This window comes from Odocoileus virginianus, chromosome 18 (genome assembly GCF_023699985.2).
Source record: "Odocoileus virginianus isolate 20LAN1187 ecotype Illinois chromosome 18, Ovbor_1.2, whole genome shotgun sequence".
In the NCBI taxonomy this organism is placed as follows: Eukaryota; Metazoa; Chordata; class Mammalia; order Artiodactyla; family Cervidae; genus Odocoileus; species Odocoileus virginianus.
This window is the reverse complement of record NC_069691.1, coordinates 25,108,784-25,130,508: the sequence shown is the minus strand read 5'-3', so window position 1 is coordinate 25,130,508 and position 21,725 is coordinate 25,108,784. Positions and strand designations below refer to the sequence as shown.

The 21,725-nt window shown below is 36.2% G+C and overlaps 1 protein-coding gene across 39 annotated transcripts in view; it reads left to right on the top strand.

Moving 5' to 3' along the window:
• The window catches only part of PTPRD (protein tyrosine phosphatase receptor type D), a 2,322,816-nt gene that overhangs the window by 1,997,813 nt on the left and 303,278 nt on the right, over positions 1 to 21,725 (top strand). The window lies entirely within an intron of this gene.

Sequence of the window (21,725 nt, the reverse complement as noted above, 5' to 3'; positions counted from 1 at the left end):
TCACGCCTGTGTGGATTTTTCATATATAGGTCAGCAGCTACTTTTGCAAATTACCAAAGCTGACATTGATTCTTATAAAATTAAAGGGATATCTTCTACCTAAAGATGATTTGTTATTAATGAGAAGAATCACGAATGACAAATATACCTTTCTTATGTCAAAAAGCTAATTTCCTTCATGATTTTATATTTCTTAAACTAATATCTGTTGGTGCAAAGGGATTGGAAACAGTGTATATACCCTCTGTGTTTCTGGCTGTGTGGCTTCTGCAGTTTGTCCAAAGCCTGGGATAATTTGCCAGATCTTTAGTACAATGTGTCTTCTTTCAAGACTTGCTTTAGAATGACAGTGGAAAAGAAGAAAGGCTAGTGATGAATCATATTGCCTTGTATAAAATACATATAATTTGGTCTTCTGCGTAGAGATAAGGACATATCCTAATTGGGTTTCAGCCATAGTTGATATTTCTAGATGAACTCTTTTGTGCCGTTGTTTCTTCCTTTCTCATACAATCCTGCATTTGTTCATTTGTTTCCTTTGTATTGCTTTGAAACTCACTTTGCGTGATTCCGCAATTTAGAATAGCCTTCAGATGAGAATTAGAAAGAAGAGACCATAATTAAATAATCTTAGAGACACATGTATAGATTAAGAACATTTCTCCTCCATTCTGTCTCCCCCAGCTTTGAGGGATATATTTTCTTTGTATGTTTAATAAAACCAAAAACATTTCCTTTAAGATCTACTTAGTACCAGAATTAATCAGTCAACCTGAGAAGCCTAGAAAATAGGATTTACGTATACATCCTAAAATGTGTTTTAAGTAATAGAAACGTCTTACTAAGTCTTAGGGGAAATATTGACCAAGTAGATAAAGATCTTTGAATTTTGTATAACAGAGTACTGCTTAAAAACAAGCAAGTCAGGTGTGAGATACATTTCTTGTCATTATGACAAGCTATGTTCATATAGAATGTTCTCTGTCCCTCTATAAACATACAAAGCTGTTGATAATATATTTGAAAATAAAATTAAATGCATGGTTAGGCTTATAAACAAGAAAGGTATTTCCAGGTACTGAAAACAGAGAGAGAACCTCCAGATAAAAGACAACTTGTAATCTTACAAATCAAGATAATAGCCAAATGGACTATATGATACAGGGCTGGTAATTTAACTCTCCAATATGACACAGCTCTATATCAAATAGGATGGTGGGAAGAAGAGCTAGATCTGTTTCTGTATAAGATAAGAATTCTAACACTATTTCTGTAGCACAATACTTAGAACTCAGAAGCTAATGAAAAAGCTGGTTAGAAATAGTGAATCCCATGGAGTGTGGAGCATGCAGCCATGTAAGGATCCACCCCATTAGAGACACCACCACAGTCCAGGACATACAAGTCCAGATAAGGTCATTTATTCACAGATGGGTTCATTGGTATCCATTCTAATATAAAACATGAATGCCAGTTCCAACACACGAGAGCCGGGAAGCCCAATTGGTGAGAGTTGAAGTTATAGTCTGTCAAGTGCAGATAATTGAACTCTATGAATGGGTTCTAAAAGAAATGAATTTTAAATATTTCTAAGGGTAAAGAAAAGAGTAAAATCTGTTAGGTAAAATAAGACATTAGTGGAAAAAGAGCAGTTAGGAGAAGCTAGATTTTGGAGTTGAAAGGAAACTTGAAGACTATGTCTATATGTACTATAATATGTACTAAAATATATGCATATGTGCACATACTTGTGTGTGTTCACATAAATTTAGATGAAAGGTCCGAAGACTGTTGAGTAATTTGGGAGGAATATTCATATGGGAAGCAAAACCAGATTGATGTGTTGGTCTTTTAAATTTTTGATCTCTTATTCACGTGGTTTATAACTAGTGCTATCATGTAGAAAATGTATTACGAAGATGCAATCAAGTAAAGTTTATTAGACACTTTTTTGGATGTTTTCACCTTCTGAGTTTCCCGAACAAACCCCTTAAGAGGAAGCAATGGCAGTTGTTTGGTTTGACTTAATCTTTGTGTGTTTGATGAGGACGTTAATATGAAATTTGAGGAAACGATCCCTTGACATAGATATACATGCGGGTTTCTATTGTCCTTCCTCCCAGCTGATTGGGGTCCTCCCATTTCATCTGCTTTTATCCAGCTGGCTCCTCGTAAAGCAAATGCATTTGAAATTTTAATGTGATCTTAACTTTCTATGTGAATATCTGTCATATATAAGTACATTTGTATGAAAATTTATGTTTCTAGTAAAGTACTTAAACCTTATTTTTTTTAAGATTATTTTTAGCAACTTGGAAATGTTTCATGAGAAAAACTCAAAGATATTTTGGATAATGAAAAAGTAGTCTAAACATAACCTTAAAATAGAATATTTTCATGTATCCTTGCAGGATGAAATAAGTGAGCTTGGGAAATACCTTTGTTTCTCAGAGTTGCCTCTTTGTTTAAAATTTCTACATAACTATTGGTAATCTTACTAGTAATAGTCTTTAAAAATATTCCAGTTGGTAAACTGCATTTCTAGATTATGAACATTGTAAACAGTTAACTTGATGAACATGAGGAATTTTATCCTATAGTTGATGGGCTCTATGCCCATTTTAAGTTCACTTTCCCTTGAAAATCACATTGGCAGATACCCAAGCTCTCTGCTCTGCAGTGGATGGAAACCGCTTTGCACTTTTAACCATTGCCCCTTGTCTGATGCCCATTTTGTCCATATGGGTCATTTACTTTTTACCCACTTTGCTGACAGGGCCAAAAATATGCCAGCTGTCATGATGGGTTTTGTCTAAGTGGACTGGATGGAGAACACTAATTTATTTCACACAGGCCACTAGAGGACCTGATTAATTGGAGATTTAGTCATCTGACCTGTGCAACTAATGCACAAGACATTGAAATAATACTCTGACTGCTCATGTGTATTGAAGGGAGTATTTCAGGGAAAACTTGCCCTGTGTAGCTCATTTCAAATTACCCTCATGCTGAAAAACTGTTTTCATAAGGAAGGATAACTTCAAACTCGGGCAGAACATCCGCCCCCGCCCCCAACCCCGCTCCTCGGGAATGAGATATTTGAGCAACTACCGTTTATATGGGTAGACTGCAGTTCATAGAAGTAGTGAATGTGGTATTTATAGACTCCAGGTCATTTATTGATTGATTTTGGTTGCCTTGCCTGTGGATACATAGGCAAATGCCATCTCCCTAGTTCTATAGCACTTTAGGGGGCTGAGTGGCTGTCGTACATGTTTCCATCCTATGCAGAACTTGAAGTGGAGGCCTCACATCTCACTGAAAGGTTATTAAGGGCCGAGCCTTGCCTAATAGTGGGATTCTGCTGAGGACTTTGGATTTGGTATGAGACTTAACGGTGAAGGGCAAAGTATAGGACCAGAGAAAGTGTTCCAAGAAGAGTGGTTATCATCCAGATGGAATTGGTTCTTTCTGAATCTTTGGTTCACAAGCCACCATTTCTTCCTGCCCAAAAATATCAAGGGGAAAGCTTGGAAATTTGGGTAACGATAACCAGAGATGAAAATGTTCTCTCAGATACATCTTATCAGCCACTGGTCAGGGAAAATGAGTTATCACCATCTATAGAGTTTTCTTTCCTGTAAGAATCCAGGATCATATGCCTGTTTTAGGCAAGTAGAAAGACATCAAGAATCCTTTTTTTTCTTACTCACATAGCTCCCCTTCTCTAAGAGAAAGTTCTAGAAAAATTTAGTTAACACTCTGTGACTAAATATGTTAGTTGAATTTAGATTTTTAAAAATGTAATAATCAGAAAATGCACATTTTACCATCTAAAACTTCATGTACTATGTAATTTTTCTAAATTTAGTGGATTACTTTCTGAGACTTGCCCATTTTGAAATAGTACTGCTCCACCAGCACTACCATAACCAAAAGCGTGTGCGTCTGCTCAGTCATGTCCAACTCTGGGACCCCCTGGTCTGTGGCCCGCCAGGCTTCTCTGCCCAGGGGGTTTCCCAGGCAAGAATACGGGAGTGGGTTGCCGTTTCCCACTTCAGGGGATCTCCCCAACCCAAGGATCGAACCCGAGTCTCTTGCATCTCCTGCATTGGCAGGTGGATTCTTTACCCATGCACCACCTGGGAAGCCCCACAACAAAACAGGGCATGATATACAAGATTGTTACTACCAGCTTGTTCCAAGATCACACACTAAGGAAAATTATTGTCTGCACAAAGTTAGCTGACAAAATATGAGACAATTGAGTTGCTTAGTTTTGCTCACATATTTTATGAAGTGGCACTTACATTTGAGGATCTACTCCGTGTTAATGCATCATAGTTTATGAATGATCACCATCAAGGCATATGATAATACCCAAACTCCCCAAGTTCAGGTCTCAAATAATTTGAGTCCCAACTCTGGCTCTGTCCCAGAATTACTGTGACATCTTGAGCAAACTCATTAACCTTCTTGTACTTGTGCTCATTTATTTATCTTGATGTCATGTGCACACAGAAGGCATTGAATTGGTGGTCTCTCAGATCTCTGCTCCTTGGCTTTCTATGTTTCAGTGACATCCCTTTTTTAGCAAGTCAGTTCTTGCAAGGTGGCAAAAATATGCTCCCTGAAGGTGACTGTTACTGATATAGTAAAACACACAGCTAGCATTTGGGTGAGATAGAAAAGGCATTTCATTCGGAAATGGAGAGAAATGTTTGCATAATATGTCTGTTTCAAAAAATGTAAGCCATTATGGCAGTTTAAAAAAAAAAAAAAAACAGCTTTACCATCTTTCAGGGAGAAGGCAGCCGACTCTCTCTGCCATTGTTATACTACCCTGTGATCAGAATTAGCATGTTCATTACAGTTTCATTTTATTAATGCCTCTTTTTGAAGATGAACACAGTTGTCCCTGCTGTGAAAATGGTACTTTGCCGTTTATGTTATAAAGTGGTCTCGGCTGGGGATCCAGGCTAGGAACATTAAAGAACAAAGCACAGCTGCTTGACTGTCACACAAAAAGATTTTTATGAAAGACTGAAACAAAAGGAAGGATGGCCAACACAGAACAAACTTGCTGACAATTATGGTACCAAGTGAAGATTATTTGAAAAAGGTTTATAAAATACTCTTGTACTTGGAATAAATTGATACAACATTATAAAGCCTTCCTGACTACTGCATTTCCTGGCTGAAAAGAGGTGCAGAGCCATATAAGTAAACAGAAACTTCTGACTTTCAGGAGTTCTTACAAGTAACTATTCTTTATATATCAGTACGTATCAGTGTTGACGAAGGCAGGAGCCCGCATGAATGGTTCCCTGGAGACTCTAGGACCAGAGACATTAAACCTGATAATATCTTGGAGAAAGTGAGTGTGTGGGCTGAAGATATTCATGTTTCCTTGTGATCAGTCTTTTACAGATCTTCCTGTTGGAGACGCATGTTGCTTTCTTTTAATCATTATTGTTTGTTTTTCCCTGTCAGGCTCATGTCTTAAAAGGTCTCAGAGAGAATGGGTGCACTTGTGAATTGTTGCGTTTATGTGAGAGCAAGTTTATACTTTTGGCTTCATATTATATTATTTAAGATAATTTAAAAATAAATATTGAGTCGAATGAGCATTTACTGTTGATTGGTTGGTTGATGGAGATGTGGAAATGTTGAGTTGGAAGGGAGTTTGGTGAACCAAAGAGAATCACTTACATTTGATGGAAGAAATCAAGGTCTAGAGAGTTTGAATTGAATTTTTTCTTGGTCAGACAGCCAAGATTTCCTTTGGTTTTTACCCAGTCAGAAATAATCCCTGCTTTATTATGTTGTGACAATGTATTCCAGTCCTTCAGATATTCCCTTTTGAGATATAAGAAGACAATTTACATTGTCCAGGAAGAACTGTATTCTTCCAGCTCACCAGTCACAGACAAGCAGATATGAATGCAAATAGTGCTAAACAGTCTATGGATGTGTGAAGTGCGGAAACTCCATTTTGATGATGCATCATGGGGAGGAGGTCTCTGAGTTGGGGCTTGAAAACTATGTAGGATTTTATCAGGCAGAGCTAGTATGAGAGACGGTTAGGGAAAAAGATTCATGAGCATGCTTGCACACATAAGAAATTGCTAAATATTTGATGGTGGTTGTGGGTGGTATATTAGGGTTCTCCAGAGAAACAGAACCAATGTTAAGTGTATGCATATTTATACTTATTTTGTTTATATATGTAAAGAGATTTATTGTATTGTGTTGGCTCATACTACTAAGGAGACTAGAGAAGGAAATGCTAACCTACTTCAGTATTCTTGCCTGAAGAATCCCACAAACAGAGGAGCCTGGCTGGGTACAGTCCACAGGGTCTCACAAAGTCAGATACAACTGAGCGACTAAACCACATTACAGAGGCAGACAACTCTTGAGATCCACAGGTTGAATCAACAAGCTGGAGGTCCAGGAAAGCTGACGGTATGGTTTGAATGCCAACAGGCTTGTGACCCAGGAAGAGCTGACATTTCCCATTTGAGACTGAAGGCAGGAATATGCCAGGATCCCAGTTTGAAGGTTGTTAGGTAGGAGGAATTCTCTTATGTGGAAGAGGGTCATTCTTCTTGTTCTGTTCAGACCTTCAACTGATTGGATAAGGTCCACTCACATTAGGGAAGCCAGTCTGCTTTACTGGGTCTTTTGATTTAAATGTTAATCTTATCAAAAACCACTCATATGGTAACACCCAAAATAAGATTTAACAAAATGTCTGGGCCCCTTGTGGCCAGTCCAGTTGATACATGAAATTAACCATCACAGGTCAGTATAAGCAATAGTAGCTCAGAGTAGAGTAGGAGTTAAAAGGATAGTAGTAGAAGAAAATGAGACTGGGACATACTTCATTGGCCAAAGAGATTAAGCTGCAAAAGTGAGAAATCATGCGACTAATATAAGATCATCTCTACATGAGTTGAAATTTACAGAGGTTTACTAAAATACTTAAAGTAGCATACCAAACAATTCATGTTCCTTTATACACAATTGATGTTTATATCAGTACTTTAAGACTGAATATTTGGTTGTCTTTCACTGATAAAATTTGAACAATTTTTAAAAATTCAATTTTCTGGTTTTCAAAATTAGTTTTATTTTAAGCTACTAATTAAGATGTAGTTTTCAGAGTTGTGCATGCATAATTTATTGGGATTTAGGGCATAGATATACCAAATGCCTCATCTAGGATTTAATTATCAAAATCCTAATTATGTATCTCCTTAGAACAGCAAGTAGCTTATTTTATCTTATTAAAAAAACAATGACTTGTGAATTAATGCCACATTAAACACAAATATGATGACATACATTCAAGTGTTCTTAATATATTTTATTAAAGATAGTAAGAAAATTTAAAGACTGTCTTATCTGTGATTTTTCTAAATGACCTTGTGTTTTAATTTATATCTGAAAATCTTCCATGCTTTTATTTTTGTATCTTTAACATTTTTTCTTGATTTTTAATGTTTATAGTTGCATTAAATATGCATATATTATTTTCACACAGTGGATTTTTTTTAAAGTAATAGGTTTTGACCATATTATTGCATATTAAATTCTTTTTCTCACGTGCCTGATGATATATGTGTGTTCAGGTAATAAAATTTGATCTCAGTTTGGGTTTTTCTAAAAGAGATCCTACATTTTTCAGAATGTAACACCAAAAGAGTTTAAAAGAGTGAAATTGCTTCATGAATGAGACTAATTAATCAGTATTACAGTTTTCAGATATTTTCTATACTTCTAAGTTGATATTAATACTTGTTTTTATATATTTGTTTAATTCCATGGGCAACCACAGATGAATCATTTATCAGACAACTAGAATATTAAATATGGTAGAAAGGTATTAGCTCGTAAAAACTTGATAGCTTTTAGTATATGTGATTATTATTTATTCATGCTTATACCTTGTAAAGTTAAACTAAAGACTGCTTGGGAAATATATATACACACACACACTTATTTATATATATTGTACATGGTATATAATGTGGTGTGTGTCTGACCTATTTGCTTTGTAGCACTTTGCACTATATGAAATTATATTCTTTATTTCTTGAAACTTTCCTTTCAGGCGCCCCTTTTCCCTTTGCATTGTAGCTCCATTATATTTTTCTCTGGCCTAGAAGTGTTCCTAGCATTTACTGGGCATTCAACAAATATTTGTGGAATGAATGTATGCTATAAAGAAGGATATTTAAATATGGTTATATAAATACATGCAATGTAGTTAAGAGACCATTGGGGCAGGAATTAATCTCACTTTACATATAATGGACAAAAGCGATCATCATTTCGTTAGTCATTAGAAGATGGAGAGTGTGATTGAGAACCAGAAAACCAAGGCAAATGGAGTAAGCACTACAAAGAGATAGAGTGAAATAGAGGGATTCACAATGGAAAGAGAATGCTCTTCATAGGCTAGATAGACATGGGTTCATATCAGTAGTCCACTGTTTCTGACTGCATGAGTTTAGACATATTACTTATATCTAAACTTGAAGCTCCTCATCTTTAGCGTGAAGGATGATCCTAACTACCTTTAAGGGTTATTTTTAGAAATTAATCACAGATATGAGTAGAACATGTGGCACAGTGACTCAGGTACAAAAATTGCTTCCTTCTCTGTTATCCCCATGAAGCTGAACTCTTTGCTTTGGCCCTCTTATCTACTGCTGAATCCTCAGCATCTAGGATAGTCCCTGACTATGATGAGGGCAGAGAGGATAGGGTCAGCAATTCTGGAAATGAGGTTTTCGGTACCTTATAAAACATTGCTTAGCTCAAAGGCCTGAACATCAGCTTTCCACATGGAAATAAGCTAGTATAAGACTCTGAAAAATATATATGCATTACCAAGTTATTTGGAACAACTGAAGGTTGTATATTGGTACAACGCTCTCTAATATGCAACACCTAAGAATTTGAACTTCTTGTTTTTCCCCTCAAACATTTGTGCTTAATTTTGTGTTAACACACTTCCTCATAGTCTTCAGAATTCTTGCATGTTGGGACCCAGCAGTCAATTGCTTGCTTGGACTATGTAGATCAAACTAGAGTCACACTTGAAACAGGATTTCTGTTCTGTTACATCTGGATTATGGCAGGTCACAGAATAGACTAAAATTATTAATTTCTTAAACATCTATGAAAATGAAGCATCTTTAGTTATACATTTTAGAAGCAAGAAAATCATACATCGTTTCAACATTTAAAGAGGTGATAGAAAATAATTTTTTCTCTCCTAATTTTTTTTGCTAATACCTTTTTTCTAAGAAGTGATAAAAGGTGTGGTTACAGGTTCAGGTTCTTCCAACAGACTTCTGAGTTCAGACGCTGACTCCACTATTTGCCCTGTGGTATTACTCACATTTCTCTTAAGCTTCAGCTTCTTTGTCAAGTAGAGATAATAAGACCTACTGCCTAAACTTGAGAGGGTAATTCTAGGAGATGATCCACATAAAACTTTTAGCAAAGTGCCAGGTATTCAGTTAACTTAAGTCTTTCTGGAGGATATGATTCATCTCACCAATGATTATTACTAGTAATGCTACAGATATCAATAATTGACTTTAGATTATTTTAATTAAAGAGCACTACTCTATTAGTAAAGTAGAATTTTCTGGCACAAGCAAAACCATCTCTGTAAGACTAGAAAAACACACACTTTATAGTCATTACGTTGTGCTGTTTTGGTCCAGATCCATGCGCCACCAATTCACTGCTGTGGTTCCACAAAATATTGGGTTGGCCAAAAAATTCATTTGGGTTTTTCTATAAGATCTTACAGAATATTTAGTATTTAAAATTCGAATGTTATCCTGACATAAGTGATTGGGGAGTGTACTTAAGGGAACATGGGAGGAAACTTTTCTTTTATCCTAAACAGAGTTTTTTCTCCATACTTAGACTAGAAGTGTCACATAGGCAGGACTTTGTTCTGCTCAAGATTGAGCACCCAGCATAATGTTTGACATGCTGTAAGTTTTCAGTAAATATTTGATGATTGAGTGAGCAAATGACAAGTTTGACAAAGGTGTCTGAATATTTTTTTCTTTCAGAGCTACTTCATTTAAGGTTTTATTTTTAAAAATCAGAAACAACAGAATATATTGCCTCCACATCTAGGATAAGCACACAGTTGCTTAGAAGCCATTTGTATTAATTCATGGATTTTTCATTTGATAACATGGTTCTCTGTATGCCAGAGATTGTGCCAAATGTTGGGAATATAAAGGTGGAAAAGACATTATCACCACCTGCCTTCAAGAAAGCTATAGTCTCTGCTTGACTAGAAACTGTAATTTTGGTTAAAATGACAAGGCAGTTATACATGTATACTGTAGTTGGAGATAATGAAGTCTATTTTTAGAGGTGTGCTCACAGTAATTCAGCTTATATCTTTCTAAGTTAGTTCTTGCATAAGAACTAATGTCTCCTTGAATATTCCATCACTATGACAGTAAGGTCTTGAAACGTAAAATGTGTTTGACATATGAAGCCTCAACTGACAGAAAAATTAAACTTGACTTTTTTTCCTGATGAGTAAAATTGTTCTGAGGAAAGATTTTATTTGTGGAAAGATTTAAGATATACTTTTCTTGGGTTTTGAGAAAATTGGTGCAATAAAAATACTTAAATAATTAGCTTGAAAGTAATATTCCCATTTGTTTCTCTCCCAACTAACAGTAAGAGGAGTTTTGATTACTGCACCGTTTTATATGACTGCTTTTTGCTCTGTGTTGAGATGACAAAGAATACCTAAATAGGAAATGATTTTAACATGTGCTAATAAAATACCTCAAAACATCATCTTCCTCAGAAAACTTCCTTCAACAAAATTGATTTTCATAATAAAATATTTATGTATTGAAAAATGGAAGTTTAGGTGTTTTTACCCATGAGGAAAATCCACTAGTATATACTTCAAAGTAGGAACATTCTTAGACATGTTACTTCCTAAGGCCTGACAGCTTGGATCAGAGCCCTGTACCCTTTAGAACCTTCTGTTTACACTTCAGTTTTATGAATGTCATTATATCTTATGATGGTAAATATGAATTTCCAGGTATTGCCAAACCTGTTATAAACTGACATCAAATATCACAGCTGACTGACTGGGGATCCCATTAATCTTTGTTGAAGATGTATTAATAAAGTTAACACTTTTCCACTCACCAGCACGTAGAATTCTCTCATCTCAGCTTATCAATAGATAAATCCTTGCTGAGAAAGAAGAGTTCACCCGTACTTAAATTATTCTTTATGATAATTTACCATAAACTGGCTATAAAGAGCCAGGGAAGACATTAAATGTTGCCCAGTAAGACTAGGGTTTGGCTAGTCTTAATTTCCTATCAACATATTTACAATATGACTATGCTAGCTTAAAAACAAGCAAGAAAAATGTTGATATGGTGTGTTTTAAACAAGCCTGGCCAACTGCATGCAAACAGCATTTATTAAGCCTAGAGGCCCTCCTCCTTGGGTCTTCGAGGGATGACTCTTTGGTCAAAGGGCCTCCCCAAACCGTCTCTGTGTTCTGGTTTCGGAAAACCTCTAGGGGAATGGTGGAGGGGAAGTCATCTGATGTGGACTTGAGGTAGAAACATAGATTTACCCTAGAGCCAAAGATGCTTCACTGTCAAGCTGCTCACTTCCATAGTGCCTACCAAGACCCTGGGAGGGCCTAGAAGGATGTTCAGTTGATTGTGTTTTTTTCCTGAATTTGCAAAAGTAGTATGTTTGTGTTTGTTTTCGTAAAGTAGATCTCTAAAACATCCTAAGTTTGAGATGTTATGGAACCTAGGTCTACCACTAAGATGAAACTAAGATAAAGAGTCATAGTTGATATATAATTGATAAGGAATCTTAATTGAGGATCTAAGTCTAACAGATGGGGGGCAAATGACTTTCCCAACTCACCCTCCATTGATCAGACTTTAAAAAACTTTGCCGAGTGTTTATAATTCTGAGTCCCTAATTTTTTTTTTTTTATTTCTGAACTACATAACACATAGTAAACCTGTATATATATATATATATATATATTTATTTATTTATTTTTTTATTAGTTGGAGGCTAATTACTTTACATCATTACAGTAGTTTTTGTTATACATTGAAATGAATTAGCCATGGATTTACATGTATTCCCCATCCCAGTCCCCCCTCCCACCTCCCTCTCCACCCGATCCCTCTGGGTCATCCCAGTGCACCAGGCCTGGGCACTTGTCTCATGCACCCAACCTGGGCTGGTTATCTCTGAGTCCCTAATTTTATGGAGAACATCTTTGCTTTGTATTAGTGTACTCATAGAGGGAACACAGACTACTATCTCCTTAAGAATGGCTGTACATGTCACAGAGGATTCTCCATCCCACTTCTGTTAATTGTGCTTAATCTGGTAATGGTTTTATTCCTCCATTCTGAAAGACCAGTTTTTCTATTGTTTCTCTTTCTATCTGAACAAGCAACACCAATACCATCCTTGAAGCAAAATAGTCTTTTCTGCAAGTCACTGATGGATTCATCATTTTTACTTTAATATAATTTAGTTATAAAGTTTAGAGTTATTAATTACCAAAATTCATCAAATGAATTTCTGAACTGATTCTCTCTGAGTGACACATTGCCTTGTATGTCATAGAAGAGACAAGAAGGAAGACTGGCGTGGTGGAGGCTGCTTCTTTGAAGAGTTTTTCTGTTAAATGAATATTTACAAGATCTTCAGATTTCTTTTCTCGCCGAGTAGATGCTATAGGACCTATTTACATGTTCATGTTTTACAGAGTTTTGGAAAAGCAAAATAATAAAAATAACGAAAGAGAAAAATTCCTGCACAGTTAAGAATCACCAAACACGCAGTCGGCTTAGGGGATGGGTGAAGCCCTCTGTGGGCTTCCTATGTGGCTTGGTGGTAAAGAATCCACCTGCCAATGCAGGAGATGCAGGAGACATGGGTTTGACCCCTGGGTCGAGAAGATCCCCCGGAGGAGGACATGGCAGCCCACTCTAGTATTCTTGCCTGAAGAATCCTCATAGACAGAGCAGCCTGGCAGGCTACAGTCTATGCGGTCACAAAGAGTTCGACAGGACTGAGCACTGATGAATGAGCACGTTCTCTCTCTGGGAGCCGGAGAGATCCTCAGCCCTGAAAGACAAGGCTACTCAGAACTTGACTAACTTACTAAGGGAAGGTCTATCTGTGCTGTGGAGGATGTGCAGGTTCACGGGAGTCAGAGTTTAGAATTTGCTTGACCAAAATTTCACAGCTATTAAGTGAGGTTGATTACCAAGTGCTCGGAGTACAAATCCCATGCTGTATTCACTGCTCGGTGTTGCCCTCTGATGCTGTGATGCAGACGGCACGGTTGGGTATAAAGTGACATGGAGAGTACCAGGGATTGATGTTTTGGATCCCAGGTACAAGAATGGGACTGTGTAAAAGAGATGGCTTAATGGCAGCAAATGGGACCACTGGGTTGATAATTTAGGGGGGATTTTGCCATCAACCTTGAGTTCTTTTATCAGGGGTATAAAAAGAGATGTGAGTGCATTAAAACATTGGATGGCATGGAATATAAGGGGTGGATGGTTATGAAAAAAGTGTTTACTTTAAGGAAGACTTAGGAATCTTCCAAAAGCTCACTAAAAGGCTTCTTCCCAAATGTTTTTCTGATGCAACCCCAGGAAGAGAGAAGGTCATTGCTAGTCATTTTAGTCATGTTGGAAAGAAGTTGGGTTATTGTTTATGACCCTGTGACTTTCTCTTTCAAACCTTGTCTCATGGAGATTACCAGCACCTCTCACCCTCAATCTGATAATCTAACCAGAAAATAGTTCTCCTTCATTAAGAAAATTGTTCAAAGAATCTTTGATCACAATTCAGGGCTCTGTACACAGTATATTTCTATAAAAATGAACAGTCTAGAATCAGGTTTGTTTGTTCTTTTTGAATGCTGTCCATTACTAAAATTGCTGAGTTATGGAAAGGACCAAAGCCTTTATATATTTGGTCTTTATTTAATCTTTATCAGGGAATTAGGGGCATGAAAATCTCTTTTTCAGAGCTCAGATATCTTATTTTGGGAACATATCCCTTTGCTGTGTTCCATAGAGGGTAGTGGTGTGAAGCAAGTATTTGTTCATTGTCTGTTTTAAATAGCAGTTGGTGGAAGCTTATGGTCAGGTCTTATTGTTGAGGAGGTGATTTTAAGTTCTTATTTTAGGCAAAAGCATCTGCAATTTAAGACTGCAGAAAGCAGCAGTAAGAAGATCCTAACAGTTCTACTCAGCTGGACAGTTCTTCATTACACTGACAGTTTAATTGGGTGTAAAAAGAAATGGCAATTTAAAATCAAGAGCTTTAAGTGGGATCACCTACCAGTTTCAGAGTTAGTATTTAAAAAAAATAATCAGCAAGACTCAAAGACAGCACATCTTTAGTTCTCTGGTTAGTTATTTCCTATTGAGTATGTTCTGTGCTAAAACTGCCCTATCAGATGTGCCTTTTAATGGCAACTTTTTAAAAAAAAAATCTGAAAATGAAGAGAAGAAATTGAATTGACCCTTTTATACATGTGGATAGATATACATATAAATACCTGTTTTATAAATGTTTATTCAGTCAGTTTTATTATTTCATGACTCTGCCTAATGTTCTAATTCGAAAGACTCAGATTTTTTTGGTCCTTTTAAACAGAAATGAATTTGGTATTGCTTATCTCATGAGGATAGGGGTTATGTTTCATTTATCCATCCATGCTTGTATCTCCAGCACCTGGACAGGAGAGGTTATAATGTGTTCAGATATTTGTTAAAATACTATGTCAGTAAATCCGACAATTTAGGATTGTCCAAGTGACATATCCAAGATTGACTTGAGCCTTGTAATCAAGACTAGAAGTAAATGACCTCCATATTTTAGGCTTTGTACATCCCTTTGATGAGAAACCATTAGACATTTCTCCAAAATGATACTTCTATTCCTTCTCCTGAGAAGTGTAAGCAATTTAAATTGCCTCTCAGCTCATGAGATGGGTGTACCAGAGACCAGCCCTTACCAGAGATATGGGTAGATGTTTTTCCTCCTTCTTTTCCCTTTTCCCAAATTTCTTCTCTCTATTCCTTTCTTTCCAAAGGATTTTAGGTAAGTGTTGTTCAGTTCAGTTCAGATCAGTTCAGTCACGTCCGACTCTTTGCGACCCCATGGTCTGCAGCACTCCAGGCTTCCCTGTCCATCACCGACTCCCGGACCTCATGCAGTTGATTTCCATTGAGTCTGTGATACCATCAGTTTGCATGATAACTTCAGTTTTCGTGACATCGCATGACATGTATGTTTCATGAATTCTCAGATGAAAATTTATCATATAGAGACTTAAAAATATTTTAAAACTATAAGATAGAAATAGACACAGACATAGAGATTGGCCTTGCCATTGTTGAGGAGGAGATGTGGAGAGGGAGGGATGGACTGGGAATTGGGGATCACTAGATGCAAACTATTATATTTAAAATGAATAAACAAAGTGGGTCTGCTGTGTAGCACAGGGAACTGTAACCAGTCTTCTGGGATAAACTATAATGGAAGAGAATATTTTAAAAAAGATTGTATATATGTTCATTTTAGATAAAAGTTATAGAAAGTAGAGTATGGTTGTGCTCATGTGGGTGTTTGAAAAATGTCATTTTATACTCTGATTGTCCCCAGTTAGACTGTTACCAGCTAAATTACTTCTAAATAAGGAATTGACTATGTCTGTGCCAGTCACAGTTCTGGATGAGTTTCGGATTAGCTGGTGAAGATAGTCTTGGCAACATAGAAGACATAATTACTCCAGAAAGATTCATAGCACACCAAAATTGTTAGTAGATTTAGCCAGAATGATTCAGAGCCCACAGCTCTAAGAATGAAACTGCCTAGACCCTCTCTAATAACATCAATAGTCTTTTATCTTGCACTTGAAAACTGGTTTTGGGTAGGAGGTATCCTTTGAAAAGAGGGTATTTTTACTTGAGAATATCAACTTTATGATTTGAGTTGTGTGTGTGACATAAGCAGTCCACACTTTTTTTTTAGTAAGAAATGATAAATTCTTCTCACATTTGCTGTCATTAATAATTCCATTAACTGTAATTCTAATCTATGTTTATCATTCTTTTTTCAGTCTTCCATAGAATCTGAAGTAAAGGATCACTGTTCAATTTTGAGATGCTCCATTCTTTAACACATTGAATTTAAAATTTGGTGAAGATATGATTGCTAGCAAACATGTAAGGCAAAGTATTAAATATTAAGTACAGAATGGTGTCATGAAGACCGCATACTTGATAAAATTTAAAAATGGAATTTTGACCTAGCTCATCTACCAGGTTACCCTTTGGAAAGTCTCCTGACAGCTCAACACTCTTGTGGGTTTGAAGGGGGCAGTATTGTCTTTCCGACAAGTTCCTTGGCCTATTACAATTCGGTTGATTTATAGTTATCATCCAGTACCTTTAGAAGCCTTAATTTCTCACGTAATTAGAATGTTCAGACATGATATTTGAAGGACAAAAAGGTTAATAATATGTGTCACTACTAGATAAGTAATTTATTTTTATACCTTTGAAGTTGCTTGAGTAAATGTTCTTTATAAAATATTAAGATTATTATTCATGACTTTTTCTTTAAATTTTGGGGAGAGTGAACAGCAGATAATGAATTGTTTTAAATGGTATTAATTCATTCAAGATTATTTTCTTCATGGAAGTATGATCAAGACTGTGAATGTAGCACAGACTACCTAATATATATTGATATTTTATTGAAGCTGTAATGAGTATTGATTCCATAGTTGAAAACTATGGGCAAGTCTCTAGAATGAGGTCAAGAAAGAGAAAAATCATTATTTCCAAATATAAACTAATTTATTATTTAAGGCAAGCATTTTCTTCTCAAATTGATTTCTTTTTGGATGTGAAATTAGTTTTTTCCTAACTTTAAATTACAATAAATTTATTAAGTAGAAGGCAGGAAAAGGCACTGAATGTATGTAGATGCCATACTGGACTTTCTATGTGGGAAATTCACTTAAGATGGTCTTGGTCTTATTAGATATTTTTACCCCTGAGGTTAGTCTGTTAAGCAGCATGGAATAATGCTTCTGAGAACATACAGACAAACTTTTAAACTGAGGAGTGACTCTTTTTCTAAAATATCATGAAAGTCCACTGTCTACACCTAAGGGGGATAAATGAAATAAAAATAGACCTAATTTGAACAGCTCCTTCTTCATGTTTAGATAGAAGTGATAGCTTTCTTTTTCAAAGTGAATGCACTTGATTTTGCTTGAGGACTCAGTGTACTTACTATGGCCTCCTTGAAAAATGTGGGCCATAAGGTTTAATTGCATGCTCATCAAGCAAACAGACTTGGAGGTATACTCTCTGAGCTGTGGGCTCCCACAGCTCCCATTAATGCTAACGGGAGTTACACGTGTGTGTTGAAGAGAGCATAATACAGCCTTTGAAGTTGAAGTTGCTAATTGAGTGTTTTCTTCAGCTCTGCTTAGCTTCAGTGGCTAAGCTGAGTTCAAGTAGTCTAAAATGTCATTCTCTGTAAGGCCAGCTGATTATCAAAGCAGACTGGCAGTGAAAGAGGCAGCTTTAAAAAAGGAAAGAAAACAAAACAAAACTTTCTTTTTTCCAGAATGGACAAAGAATTAGCAGTCAAACAAAAGAAGGAGTAAGAAGGATGCAAGGATGGACACTCTTCCTCTAAAGTGGCTTGAGCTGGGAAACCAGTTCAGAGAATGAAAAGAGGGCCTCTCCTTCAGGGGAGGTGCCTGCTCTTTGAGTGAGTTTTTTTGGTGAAATGTAAGGACCACTCAGAGCAGAGTATTGTGCAGCTCTGCCTTGCATTTTGGCCTCCAGACAGCAGAGGAACTACTTGCCCCTGTAAGCGATATGATGAATGTAGGACATCCTCGATGTCCATGATCCATTTCCAGGCTCTTTGTTTTCCCTCTTTTTATGTTTTCTGCATAAACTCCTTTGCAGAAGTTGTCTTTACAAAGGATAGTCTTTGTAGACTTGTACATTGTTGGCTTCTATAAAAAGAGAGAGAAATGGAATTGATGTGCACTTATTAAAATATTTAAGTGATTATCTTCTCTAGTAGTTGATTCTTATCATTCATAGATTTCTTGTTTATGATTTCAACAACTTGTTAAAATTTATTTGTAGCTCCCAAGTCAGTACTCATGGCTCTTTCATGATTATTTCTTAGAGCAGTAAAAATGTATGTCACCCAATGCGTGTGTTCCTGGCTGAGATCAAGAACAGCAGCTGGTTCCTGCAGTTGTTGTCATGAGACTCATGAGGTCAGAGGTTTGGTCATCTTCTGACCAGGTATAGTTTTGTCCATAGTGAGAAACTTTCGACCTATATTCAGTCCGACAGATACCACCCAGTTGAATAACGAATGCTGAGGACGGCCAAAGCAAAATTGTGGTTCAGTCAGTGTGATGCTCTTGCTACTTTTAGGAAACTGAATTAACTTAAATGGCATTTACTAATAATGGATTCATTCACATAATATTTATGTCTGAAGGGCAGTATATTAAAGATAATTATACAGTGTCAAAAACTAAAAAAAAAAAAAAAAAAAGAGAGAAACTCATATTCTCGTTAATTGCCTTCCAGATTTACCAAACTACAAACGCCTTCAATTTTACTATGCCATGGCGGGGGTGGGGGGAGGGGGAAGGGAAGGTATAAGAATAATATATTCTTATTTGAATAGGAACTGTTTCTAAGAAGCCATACCATTTACTCATTTCAGAAAGTTCTTGTTGAGGAGATAGTTGGCTTGAGAGTGTAGAAATGTAATTCTTCTGGTCCCTCGGGGGCTTAAGAAAAATAGCACAAACCAGTTATGGAGTTGGTGGCCGCCTCTATGGAATTAGAGTCAGTGTGGGCTCAAACAGTCCAGTGAGGATCAGAAAGTGGCAGGGTTCTGGACTGATCCCAGGAAGAACTCGGGGATGATCTCAGCTTCCTGAAAATTAGCAGGGCAATTTTAGGAGGTAGACGTGAGCAGGTATTTTCTGGGAGTTCTGGAGATGTAGAGGATTCAAGCTTTGGATAGAGGATAGCACGATGATGTCAGAGGTATATGGTGCTGTAATATATTACTCTGCCTTTATTCCCACTTAAATTTATTTTTAATAAAAGCTCACTACAGGAATAGTCTCTTAAGTATGGTATAGTCTCCAAGTATCGGAGTGCTCTGTTCCCTAGGATGAAGGCATGTAGTGTAATGTTTACATCCTTAGCATTAGGGTCCATCCTTCTCTGTTCCTGCTCTTCTCCCTTCTTCCAGAAATGGATAAGGCCACTGAGACAAAAGAATGTAATCTGTCCTTTAAAGTGTTATCTATAAGTTTGTCTTAACATGTATGTAATTTTTACATTTGTTACTTGGTCTTTTCAAAAGCCATGTGTGTTGAATACCTATTATGTGTTGGATGTAATAGTAAACTAAAATTATGTCCCACACAGACAAAATATAAATAAAATATAAGCCCTCTACTAATTTATTAAATCTTAGGTCTTTATTATTCATTGAGAGAATGGTAAATCTAAACATGAAAACTTAGCTATTGATATGACATTAATAATTTTTTTCATGTAAATTTTGAAATCTAGTACTCTGTACTGTCTTAGCTAATTATAGAATATTTCATTATTTAAAGTCATTTATTCTAATTTTAAGTAATCACACCTGAGATAATTGTTAAACCATCTGTATAATCTTTTATAGAAAATAGTGCAAAATTTCCTCATTTTTAATATATTTCTTTTTACTTTGGAAACATACATAAATGTCCCATAAACACATTCTCTTTGAAAATATTTCCAATCACCTATAAGTAAAACAATGAAAGGTGCTCTTCATTACCTCATTGCTCAGAAGTAGCAGATTGTTTTATATCTTCCTAAATCTTTTTCAGTATACTGTAGTTGAATAGTGGTGGAACGCATACATAGGATTTCTAGTTGAGACTTGTTTTGCTTTAACCAATAGAATCGTATGAATTGTTCTTCACTTTGGGTTTATTTTTGCAGTACAATATCTTGCCTGTATTTCCAAGTCAGTTCATATAGATCTACCACTTCTCATGAGGCTACATTGTATAATTCACTATAGTTTATTTTATTCTTTTTTTTTAAAAATTATTTTTAATGATACTAATCAGAGCATGCTACAAAAACCCTTTACAGCATTTTATTTTAGTGGTTTTATTATCTTTTTAATTTTTATTGAAGTATAGTAGATGTACAATATTATGTAAGTTTCAGGTGTTAGGTGATTCACAATTCTTAAAGGTTATACTCCATTATTAGTTATAAAATATAGGCTATATTCCCTTTCCAGCACAAGATATCCTTTATATATGTTTTTAATGTTTAATTTTTTTAAATTTTAAAAATTTATTTATTTAAATTGGAAGATAATTACAATATTGTGGTGGTTTTTGCAAAAATCAGTATGAATCGGTCACAGGTGTACATTGTCCCTTCCATCCTGTACCCTTCCCACCCCCCTCCCCACCTTGTCCCTCCAGATAGTGAATACACCATTTTAAATGTTTCAGTTTTCATTTTGTCTAATGAAAGTGAAAAGGGAAAATTACTGTCACCCCTGTGTTTAGCCTGGACTCAGACATTTGTAGGCAACCATATGGTATAGGTACAACTCTGGACTGAGCGTTGAGACCTATCCTGGAATCAGCGGTGTATGGCGAAACGCTGGTAACTAAACACTTCCGGTACTTCACGTTGTTGCTTCGGAAGACTGAAATCGATAGTAATGGTCACTGTGTACTGAGTGTGTACTGTGTTCCACGCGCTGCATTAAGTGCTTTACAAAAGTGTCTCTTTTGCTTTTCACAGCAGTCCTGTGACATATTTCTTCTACCTAATGGATGGGAGACAGTTCTGAAAGTGTAATGTCTACTCAACTAATAATAATAGCAACCAACAAAAATAATAGACTTAAAAAACTGTGCTACTGTTCCAAAATGCTTGAAATGCATATTGTTCTTACACTTAATAAGCTGCTTTTTTGTTGTCATTCTTCAGTTGCTAAGTGGTATCTGTCTTTGTGATGCCATTGACTATAGCACACCAGACTGCCCTGTCCTTCACCTTCTCCCAGAGTTTGCTCAGGTTTGTGTCCATTGAGTCAGTGATTCTATCTAAAAATCTGGTCCTCTGCCACCCTCTTCTCCTTGACCTTCAGTCTTTCCCAGCATCAGGGTCTTTTCTAGTGAGTCAGTTCTTTGCATCAGGTGGCCAAAAAGTATTGGAGTTTGAGCTTCAGCATCAGTCCTTGCAAAGAATTCAGGGTTGATTTCCTTTAGGGATGACTGGCTTGATCTCCTTGCACTCTAGAACTCTCAACTATCTTCTCCACCACCACAATTTGAAGGCATCAGTTCTTTGCTACTTTAATCTACATATTAGTCCATTTAATCTCAATACCAGTACTGATGTAGAGAATTTTTTTAATGAGGAGCCTTAAGTATGGTGAATCTTAGTAACTCAGTTCACAATCTGCTTAATAAGCTTGTTTTAGTCAACATTTGTGTTGACATTTTAAATGTGGGAAATATCCTGAAATGTTTTTCT